At 39.4% G+C, this 10,649-nt stretch overlaps 1 pseudogene; it reads right to left on the reverse strand.

Moving 5' to 3' along the window:
- Window positions 1-5,471: 5,471 nt before the first annotated feature.
- LOC114238609 (mitochondrial import inner membrane translocase subunit Tim9-like) lies at window positions 5,472-5,801 on the reverse strand (annotated as a pseudogene).
- Window positions 5,802-10,649: the final 4,848 nt, after the last annotated feature.

A 10,649-nucleotide genomic window follows, 5' to 3' on the forward strand; every position in this document is an offset into this window, starting at 1 on the left:
TGCTAAATGCCTTTACTTGGGTCATTTGGGGGTCAGGAAGAATTGATTTGTTATATTTGTCTTTAAACTCTCCTTCCTCCTTCTTATGGTGCCTTAAATTTTCTGTCCTTGTGTTTTAGGCGGCTGTTACAAGTTAATGAGCTTAGCTGATAATTAGACTAAATGATTCTTCCTTGGGAGTCATTAATTGTGCCAGGTTTTGTGGTAGAAGGACTAAACCCAAAAGGACTTTTTTGAATTCTCTGTAAGACAGGCTGTCATGTCTGCTGAAGGTGATTGAGGAAGAAGGGCTGGCCATTTGGAATGCTGCAGTGCTGTGTGTAAGAAATGTAAAGAACTGACTAGACGAGATAGGAATAGTGGAACAAAATAAAGTACACATCTACTTTTTCTGCCCAGTGAATGTAAAGTACGTCTCTTATTTTCTGTCCAGCATCCATGTTTTGGGGGATTGCCCCTCCTCCACTCTGTCATTCTGGAGGGGCTGTAGATCATGAGACCTCACCCATGACATTAGGGGGTGGGGCTAGATAGTAGGCACATGACGCAAGCTAAGCCAATCAGCGTCTTCTTCTGGAAGTTTGGATCATTAGGGGAGATATCAGATAGAAAGTGGGTTGGAACTGGGCCATCTGATGGCTGGAGCCTAGGCAACTGTCCCTTCCTCAGGTGCCTGGGCTGTCTCTGATTCCTGTCCTTCTGGTGGCTGTGCTGTTCAGTGCTTCCTTCACAATGCTAACTACCCCCAGAATATTTCCAATAAACCCCTTTTTCTTGCTTAATATGGCAAGATCAATTCCCATGGTTTACCATTAAAAAAACAAAACAAAACAACTTTTTGGTTGGTTATACTTTCAGGTATAACAGCAATTTCTGGATTAGAAATTAAATTTAGTTTATGCATGAGATAAAGAAATTATACAGTACAATGGCTCCAAATTGTCAGTAGCTTATCTGCAGGCTTGGTTGGTATTACATCACCTTCAAATTCTATGTCATGTGGTCCTTGCAGCTCCAAAGCTCAGTCAGTGAGCCCAGAGAAGCTAGTGAGGCAGTAGGGCTAGTGCCCTGTTTGCCAGTGGGTTCTGAGAAATAATAATTCCTTGAGAAACTGTAAACAAACAAATGAAAACATTGTGTAGCTAAATAAGATGGAGAAACAACTCGACTTGTATGTGTTTTATGGAGATTTATATTGCTCATAAACAAAGTAAATGCTCTGATGAGTTGTGTGGGAAAGTGTTTACCTTTGTCTAATCCAGCATTTCCTAAACTTGCTTGAATATAAAATGCTTTTCCCACAGAAAGCCTATTAATATCTCTTGGAACTAGGATTTTGTAAAACATAGTTGGGAAAAAACAGTATAGTGGGATTAGAAAATTAGGTATTTAAACATTTATTTGGTAGAGTGCTAACAGATGAATTTTTACTTTATTTCTTTATTTCCTAAAACAGTATTTCATCTTTAATCATGATTTTTTTTTTTTTTGATGATGATTTGGAGTAATTTACTGAGGCCTTATTTGGGTCATTCATTGGAATGGGTATTTGATACAGCGACTATTATGATTTCAAATACCCAAACTCTAATTCCTCATTTTTTGAAGGAGACAGATAAATTCTTTCCAAGATCACTAGCCCAAAGCAAACAAGTTCCAATTGTATTAATCTGAGCATGTATTTTAAAATCTGGGCATTTGAGTGAGTTTATCACTTCTTAATGGAGAAAATTAACATATATCAGCTAGAACAGTGATTCTCAACCTGGGGCAGTTTTATCCTCCAAAGGACATGTGGTAGTGTCTGTAGGTGTTTTTGATTGTCACAGCCGGGTTGAGGGGTGTGTGCTGGCATCTAGCGGGTAGAAAGGATGCTCTAAACATTCTACAGTAGGATGACGGCCCCTCTCAACAGAGAGTTGTTCAGCCCCAAATGTTAATAATGGGGCTGAGGTTGAGAAACCCTGAGTAATGCAAGTGCCTCTTGAGAAGATGGAAAGAGAGAATCCTTTAAAGGCATTACCATATTCCTAAGCCATTAGATTCAATGACATATTCCCCATGGGCTTTGTGGCATTATGTTTGGCAACCTAAGTCTAAACTTTGTCCAGTCTGACCTGCTCAAGTCACATGGGGCCTCAATTTCTTTACCTGAAATAAAGAATTAGATGAGGTGATTGAGAGGTTTCCTGTGATATTGTGATTCATGAAGAACAATCCTGAGTCTTGAACACTTGTAATGTAAGATAAACAACAGTGGGCTTAAGCTTTGGGGACATTTAATGTTGTAGAGAAGATCTGCCTCCAGTGATGTTGCCTCCTTGTGCCTGGACATGTCTGGTACAGTCATGTAGTGATCATGGGCCGAGGGATGAATGGCTCCTGTCCCCCAGAGAACCCCATACATTTCTACTGTTCTTCCCATCCCTTAAATGAAAGCTCTGATCTCAGTCCTCTCCTCAAGCTACACCCATCTTTGGCCATCTTCTCCTCTCTTGTTATACTCAATCCTAGTCTCTATGTTAGTATAAATCCCCATTTCACATCCTCATCTTTCTCATGAGCAGTGATTCCCAACAGTCATTTTGGTTTTTTTTGGCATCTACACATGGGTGATAATGATAATGATGATGATAATAGTAATAGTTAAAAATAGCTAACACTGTTGATCTCTTGCTATGATTCAGGCATTGTACTAAGCTCTTTCATTAGCTTGTTCAACCCTCAGAGGCACTTAGAGGTTAAGTAACTTGTTCAAGATCAGTTAGTATATCGTAGCTCTAGGACTCAACCCTGCCAGTGTTCAAAATTCCACATGTCCCTAATAGATTGATCAGCTTCTCTCTTACACAGTTCCTCTTGCTGTGCTCCCTAAAATGATAGAATGTAGTTCTTAAATCCTTCTCTCATATCCTTACATTTACAACTGATCAGTTTGCAAGAATTTAACATCAAATTCATCTTTTCTTTCACCAACCACTATTACTGTCATTGCCTTGCCTCTACGGCAGATCTTCATGACTCCCCATCTATAACCAGCTACCAAAATGACCTGCTTTTATTTTTATTTTATTTTATTTTTTTTGGCTCCGCTGTGTGGCATGCGGGATTTTAGTTCCCTCACCAGGGATCGAACCTGTGCCCCCTGCAGTGGAAGCACAGAGTCCTAACCACTGGACCGCCAGGGAATTCTGAAAATGACCTGCTTTTAAACTTTTCCTCTCTATTATTCTTTCTGCAACCTTAATTTCCCTATGTAACAGAAATCTAGTCGCTTCATGTCATTCTTAAGAACTTGTAACGACCTTTCCCTGCTCGTAGAATAAAGTCCTTTCTCTGGCATTCAACACTCTCCATGACTGAGGCCCAACTGTGGTATCAGCTACAACACTCACCAAAGTCATTTTCATTATTTATTTGATCATGTCATGTACTTTTTACGTCTTAAATTTTTTCAGGGTAGGGTCTAAAACTTCTCACTCCTAATTGTAACACTAGAACATAATTTCTCTTGGTTGAGATATACTAGCTTACTTTTTACTTGCACTCATTAGAGGAACACATTGACTCTTTGCTGAGAGGACCTAGACAGCCTTCTTGTGGTTCTCAGAATAGGTCTGCTTTCCTTTGTTTATTAATGTTTCATTACACTAGAATACCCATCCTTTGCCCCCATCACTTCTTCTCTTTTCAAAGCCCAGATTTGAGACTTCTTCCATTTAACTTTCTCTGACGTACCTTCCTCAAGCCAGAAGTATTTATTCCTGCTGTGATCTCACAGAATATTTTAATATCTGTTTCCCCTATACATTGTAAGCTTCTTGGGCAGGGACACTGTGACTTACACATTTTCGTGTTTCCTGAACTATCACCCATTCCAGGGTGATATGTATGTATTGCTGACATGTAGAAAGGGCTCAGTAAATGTTTCATAATAAAGTCACATCTCTTGAAGTCCCTTTAAGTTCTGTGATTCTAAAATTATCATTCATTATTTATTTCTTTACACTTCTTATTGCATTGGGATAAATATTTCTCCCTGAGGGTGGAAATATGTTAGGGTTAATCTGCAAATTAAAAGTATATAAGAATTTTAATCACAGTATAATTAAGACCTAGGGTTTTTTTTTGAAATGCCAGTCAGTATTGCCATAAAAGAGTAATGAGCTCCTTTCTGGACTTCCCTGGTGGTGCAGTGGTTGAGAATCCAACTGCCAGTGCAGAGGACACGGGTTCGATCCCTGATCCGGGAAGATTCCACATGCCGTGGAGTAACTAAGCCCACACACCACAACTACTGAGCCTTCACGCCACAACTACTGAAGCCTGTGCACCTAGAGCCTGTGCTCCGCAACAAGAGAAGCCACCGCAATGAGTAACCCACATACTGCAATGAAGAGTAGCCCTCTCTCGCCGCAACTAGAGAACACCAGCATGCAGCAACGAAGACCCAATGCAGCCAAAACAAAACAAAACAAAAAAACAATCCCACTTGAAAAAAAGCAAAAGAGTAATGAGCTCCTTTCTCATGAAAACAATAGTCTGTGGGAAGTTTTTTTTTTTTTTTTAAGGAAGTAAGCTTGAAAAGTGTCAATTTTATTACCATTGCAATTAAAAATTTTTGTCTTTATTTTCTGTATGAGACTAGCCTATACAAGATATTGATTAAGCATGAAGTCAGGACTCAAGATATCCCATCTGTTTACTATAGTTTGTATTAGTAACTTCAATACTTAGAGAAAAAGTAAAAGTTAGTAGTGCAAACCAATATCCAGTTCTCCTTTCTTTCCTGGGAATACAAGGCTACAATTTGCAGTCTGCTTGCACCTAAGCGGAGCCATGTGACAGCTCTGGCCAGGTAAATGTTAATGGGAGTGACGTGTCACAGTAGAAAAGCAAACACAATCCTTTCATTCTGTTCTCTTGTCTTAGCAATCATGAAGGAGGCTACATGGTGAGATAACCACAGTGTGAAAGCAGCCTGAATTATTTTTCTTTTAAAGCAAGTAAGTGTTTTATGTATTTACCATCAGTGTGAGGCAGATGTAAATGAACAGGAATATCTAGAGGATAATTCCTATTGAAAAACATTTCAAGGTGTCCACAGACTGGTCAGAATACTATGGTACTATAGGGTATAAACAACTAGTCAGTGATATTTTCATTTATTTCACTTTTAGTAATAAAACTTTTTTCTTATACACGATTGAACACATATTTTGCTTTAAAATTAATAGTCACAGTTGAAGAAATAATGGTTTATTTTTCTAATCAAGTGGCCAAGCTGCTCAATCTTAAAACCACAACAAATGTTGCACCTTATTATTTTAACTAAACAGTAAGACCTTCTGTTTTGATTATTCCTGGTAAATTGCAACTTTGTTTCTCACTAGTTTCCATTTGCCAAACAGTCATGACAAACAGTTTAACCTGGTGGCTACTGCTTTCAAGGGGTTCTATCAGATGAATCCTCATTTCCAGTGCAATAGCTGTTGGCAGTCCTTTGCTGAAAGTCCATCCACCAGGACTTTTCTATTGTGGTTAGTTAAGAGTCGTGCTTTTGCTGCCAGGGCTTCATTCTGCTGAATATGATATTCCTGAAATTTAATGGATATTCTTTGCATCATTTAAAAATATTTCTATAAGCAATGTTCTGAGCAGGTTATCTCAACAGGTATTACTTCTCTTCCTGTGAAGTCTTTAACACAGTCCAAAAAGCATGTTTCTTTAAGTTTATAGTAGGTTCCAAGAAGTTCATTGAACTATTTTATCTGATCAGATTCTGGTATTTGTGCAGCCATATTCTTTTGGTATGTTTATCAGTCACTTTTTCTGATGCATGAGTTTCCTTTCTGTTCTGGAAAAGCAGCTAAACTTTGCTTGAATGTCTCCTGTGAGGCCTGATTTCTTCCTTAAGCACAGGCTCTCCCATTTGGTACCAGTATGAGGCAGAGAGGCTAGTCTGGGGACAGAGGGTTGGGGTATGGGTGGGTGCCTGGCAGCTGGATGGCAGAGAACCTAAAGTTAGCACTTGAATTGTTGAGTCACCACATGGGGACAGCTGCCCCAGAGAGTTGCCAGGACCTACAGTGGTCTTTGCTTGAGTGTAAAATAACTTTTACATGTTTAAGCCAGTGAGATTTTGGATTAATTTGTCACTGAAGAATCACTTGTCCTAATCTGACTAATATGGGTGGCACTGGGAATTGCAGTCATTAGAGATAAGAGAAGAAAGCCTGTAATAGCAATAGCTAGCCCTTATTAAGCACTTACTCGCCAGGATTTGTCCCATGTACTTGAATGAATTGTCTTTTTTGACTCCCACAATAATCTACTTAAAAGATGAGGAGACTTAAAAAAAAAAAAAAAAGATGAGGAGACTTGAGGCACAGAGGAATTTAATAGCACACCTAGGGTCACAGAGTTTATAAGGTTTAGAGCTGGGATTCAGACCTGCATTTGGTATGATACCAAGGTTCATTTACTTCCTGAATATGCTCTAGAGTCATTTAGTTTATTCATATGTTTGTAACTAAGTAAATGCAAAAATAAGACTTGTTTCTCTGGTGTCAGGTGAAATAGTTTTTAGAGGAGCATGGTAGATTTTTGTCTTCCGAGAAATTTCTTAGGATTTATGGAAATTAATTTCCTTTGGGGCAAAAGGGGAAATTTCTGTTTCATATGACCTGCTTTGTTTTTATGGTACCCATATGTTGGGCATAGAGTAGGATTAGAGCCAAGTTCTTTTAGGATTTAGGAATGCTGATGTGATTAATTTGATCTGATTTAACAGTGATGACAGCATAGAACAATCAACAATTTTAATAAATTAAATTTCATTTATGTGTCTTCTGGGAAGGACTCTGTCAGTTTAAGTAAGACTTGGTGCCTTGATTGACTATGAAGTTTTTTTTTTTTTTTTTGGCTGTGTTGGGTCTTCATTGCTGTGTGCAGGCTTTCTCTAGTTGCGGCAAGCAGGGGCTACTCTTCATTGCGGTGCGCGGACTTCTCATTGTGGTGGCCTCTCTTGTTGCGGAGCACGGGCTCTAGGCGTGAGAGCTTCAGTAGTTGTGGCGCGTGGGCTCAGTAGTTGTGGCACACGGGCTTAGTTGCTCTGCGGCATGTAGGATCTTCCTGGACCAGGGATCAAACCCCTGTCCCCTGCAGTGGCAGACGGATTCTTAACCACTGCGCCACCAGGAAAGTCCCGCCTATGAAGTTTTGAACTGAGCCTGGCTCTCCACTATGAGGATCAAATCCTGAAGTCCTGGCTGTACTCATCCAGCATGTCTTTGACTCCTTAAGGAATTATTACTTTAATGAAGACGAAATCTATTACTTTAAACATTTTTTCTTGATAATAAAAATTCAACCATGACCCTCATTAATGAACTGGCAAATTATTTTACTCTACCTTGTTAAATGTGTTAGTTGGTATGGGTTGCTTTGGAGATATTTTTAAATACATTTTTTTGATAGATACTTAAAAATATTGATTCTTCAGAGCTCCCTGAAGAATCTGGGAGAAGTCTGGGGGCAGGGAAAACACAAGATGAAGTGAGACATCTTGTTGGGCAAGAAAGAAGGGAAATACTCAAAGACTAATGGGGGTGTGTGTGAAAAGATATTCAAGTCAGCTTGAAGGGATTACTCTTGGCAATACTGGGGGACTGTTTGAACAAAAAAAAGAGTATTGACAGTGACTGATTGTAGAAAGAGAAGAGGAGCCTTTTATAAGTAACTTAAGGGGAACAATTCACTGTAGAAGCAGTATATGCAGGCTAAGAGCTTGGTCTGGGTTTGAATCCTTGGTATGAGTTTACCTCTTTGCTTGTAAGTTCTTAAATCTTTCTATGCCTCAGTTTCCACATCTGTAATGCAGGAATAATAATAATAATAACAACAGCAACAACTACCTCAGAGGGGTGATAAGAGAATTAGCTAAGATAAAGTTTATAAGTAAAGTATTTAGAACAGTCCCTGCCACATATATCATGTGCTAAATAATTGTTATGTATTATATTACTTTTATTATTATTGTCTATAATGCCCACCTCCCATTAGGGAACGGCCATACCAGCCCTGGGCTTTTTGTTGTTGTTATGGAAAATTGTTTTTTTTTTTTTTCCCAGCTTTTTTGAGATATAATTGACATATAACATTGTGCAAGTTTAAGGTATGCAATGTATTGACTTGATACACGTATTGCAAAATGATTACCACAGTAGTGTTAGTTAATACCTCTATCACCTCACATAATTACCATTTCCTTTTTGTGGTGAGAACATTTAAGATCTACTCTCTTAATAACTTTCAAACATATAATACAGTATTGTTAACTATAATCCCCATACTGTACATAGATCCTCAGAACTTACTCATCTTATACCTGGAACTTTGTACCCTTTGATCAACATTTCCATTTTCCCCCGCACTCCAGGCCCTGGTAACCACCATTCTGTTCTCTTTTCTTATAGTATCCTTATCTGGCTTTGGTATCAAGGGAATGTTGGCTTTATAAAACGTGTTTGGGAGTGTTTCCTCCACTTCAGTCTTTTCAAAGAGTTGAGAAGGATTGGTATTAATCCTTTAATGTTTGGTAGAATTCACCAGGGAAATCATCTGATTCTGCGCTTTTCTTTGTTGGGAGATTTTTGATTACTGATTCAATTTTACTTGTCAGATTTTCTATTTCTTTATAATTCAGTCTTGGTAGGTTGTATGTTTCTAGGAATCTATCCATTTCTTGTAGGTTATTCAATTTTTTTGGTATATAATTGCTCATAGCGGTTTCTTACGATCCTCGTCTTTTGTATTTCTGTGATATCAGTTGTAATGTTTCCTCTTTCCTTTCTTATTTTACTTGAGTCTTTCTCTCTCTCTTTTTTTTTTTTTTGGCTGCACTGCACGGCACGTGGATCTTAGTTCCCCTGACTAGGGATCAAACCTGTGCCCCCTGCAGTAGAAGTGTGGAGTCTTAACCACTGGACCACAAGTCCCTCTCTTTTTTCTTCCTGTGTCTTTCTGAAGTTTTGCCAGTTTTGTTAATCTTTTCAAAAACTAACTCTTAGTTTCATTGATCTTTTGTATTGTTTTTCTGGCCTCCATTTATTTCTGCTTTGATCTTTGTTATTTCCTTCATTCTGCTAACTTTGTAGCCTTAGGCTTTCTTACTGTGGACTTTAAAAAAACAAACAAACAAACATGTGCACTCCTAATTGGATCTTTGTTACAGCTGAATTGCTATCTAATACAGTAAGTCATCTTAGAGGCCTCTGTGATACCAGGAAGATGGTAAAGTCAAAAGCTGTGAAATAGATAATCTGTAGAAATCCCACTGCTGGGTTAAGAGCAGTTCATGATTCACTTCCCTGTGAGACTCCAGCCTCAAACAAAGAGAACTGGTGAAACCTGCAAGGGAAGGATCCCAATTCAAAGGTTACAGAACTGATTAAAAGATGAGGGTAGAAACCTCAGGGGCCCCAGAGGCCCAGGGGATCAAAGAGGAGTCTGGACAGGGGTACTTAGGGAGAAACAACCATATTGTCAGTGAACTTCAGTTTTGAGATGACTTGGGCCAGTTGTGGTTTGCTTGGCTGTTAATTTCCCTGCATGACTCCTAGGAAGTGTCTCATCAAGAAATCTGTGAGGGGGGCTTCCCTGGTAGCACAGTGGTTGAGAATTTGCCTGCCAATGCAGGGGACACGGGTTCGAGCCCTGGTCTGGGAAGATCCCACATGCCGCGGAGCAACTGGGCCCGTGAGCCACAATTACTGAGCCTGCGCGTCTGGAGCCTGTGCTCCGCAACAAGAGAGGCCGCGATAGTGAGAGGCCCGCGCACCGCGATGAAGAGTGGCCCCCACTTGCCACAACTAGAGAAAGCCCTCGCACAGAAACGAAGACCCAACACAGCCAATAATAAATAAATAAATAAATAAATAAATAAATAAATAAATAAGAAGTCTGTGAGAAAGCATACCTTTAACTGCCTTTATCTCTGTATGGAGCATTTAAAGACATTCATCTTAATCCTCTTCCAAGTAATGTTCATTGGAATGTATTTGAAGTGGTGTTAGTTCACCATAACACTTTTTAGCCTTCTTTTAAGTCATTTGAAAAATCTGCTTATAAAAGAGGAGAAGTAAAATTTTTGTATCAAGGTCAATTCACATTTCAATGTTTTAAAAAAGCAGTGCTTCTCAAAATCATGTTTTAGTATCAAATCCAGCTTTAATTTTTTTTTAATAAAATTTATTTATTTATTTTTGGCTGCATTGGGTCTTTGTTGCTGCATGCAGGGTTTCTCTAGTTGTGGAGACCGGGGGCTACTCTTCGTTGCAGTGCACAGGCTTCTCATTGCGGTGGCTTCTCTTTGTTGTGGAGCACTGGCTCTAGGTGCACGGACTTCAGTAGTTGTGGCACTCGGGCTCCGTAGTTGTGGCTTGCAGGCTCTAGAGTGCAGGCTCAGTAGTTTTTTGGAGCACCGGCTTAGTTGCTCTGCGGCACGTGGGATCCTCCCAGACCAGGGCTCGAACCCGTGTCCCCTGCATTGGCAGGCGGATTCTTAACCACTGCACCACCAGGGAAGTCCCACAGCTTTAATTTTTAATGTAAGATAATGCCAAAGATAGGGTTTGTGATTCAGATTT

Source organism: Balaenoptera acutorostrata, chromosome 16 (assembly GCF_949987535.1).
Source record: "Balaenoptera acutorostrata chromosome 16, mBalAcu1.1, whole genome shotgun sequence".
NCBI lineage: Eukaryota > Metazoa > Chordata > Mammalia > Artiodactyla > Balaenopteridae > Balaenoptera > Balaenoptera acutorostrata.